The sequence below is a fragment of the Papio anubis genome, chromosome 11 (assembly GCF_008728515.1).
Source record: "Papio anubis isolate 15944 chromosome 11, Panubis1.0, whole genome shotgun sequence".
NCBI classification, from domain to species: Eukaryota; Metazoa; Chordata; class Mammalia; order Primates; family Cercopithecidae; genus Papio; species Papio anubis.
This window is the reverse complement of record NC_044986.1, coordinates 88,485,658-88,486,577: the sequence shown is the minus strand read 5'-3', so window position 1 is coordinate 88,486,577 and position 920 is coordinate 88,485,658.

The window sequence follows — 920 nt, the reverse complement described above, 5'->3', positions numbered from 1 at the left end:
GAACTGGAAAGACCTACGTTAGGAGCCAAATTAAAGAGCAGAGATAGGGCCAAAAACAGGAGGATAAGAAGGTCACAGAGTCAGAAATCTGAAAAAGCTGGGCCTGTCTGTGTGAGTATGCATGGGGTGGGGGGAATTGGGGAACAACACATGAGGGCATTATTGGCACCCTCTTATCTCCAAAGCCACAGATATCTTAGTCTGAGGGTGGGTCATGTGAGCTGAAGCACTCAGTCACAGTGACAGTCCGTTATTGCATTTATTTGAATGAGTGGCATCCATTCACCCACCCTTCGTATCAGGAGACCATGTCCCCTATGGATGGCCTATGCGTGTGCATGCAGTAGAGATGGGATGAGCATAGAATTAGGACTGAGAAGAGAGTTTCCCCTTCAGAGCCTCTACTGTGCCCTGCAGACCCGTGGGAGGAATCAGGCAGTTGGATTTAATGATAGGGAAATGCCTCAGCGCTTCCTGATTAATGCGTAGTAAAAGAAGGATTGCTTTGGGCTATTTTATAGAGACCAGCCATCCAGCTTGAAGTAGGAACAGACATGTGTTTGTTTATTTCTGCCTTACTAAGGATAATAAAAAGATCATATTTAATGGGCCAAAATCCATAGATAACAACATCCTGAATTCATCGTCTTTCTCAAGCACAGGATCTGGCCTTTGGGAATAAACTTAAAAGCTGAATATTCTTCACCGGAATATTTTGTACAAAGTGCTAAGTGCTGGATATGTGAGTAGATGACAAAAGTAGTAATGAGGAAAGTGCTGTGATTAGGAAAGAACAAATGCTGCAGGTGGTAAGTGAAAGTGTCCACACTGGTTCTCTGCCCAGTGCAGTGACTTCTCGCCACATGCTCAGCCTGCATGACTCACTGGACCGTGCTTGGGGATGCTGCAAGGGGAGGTGA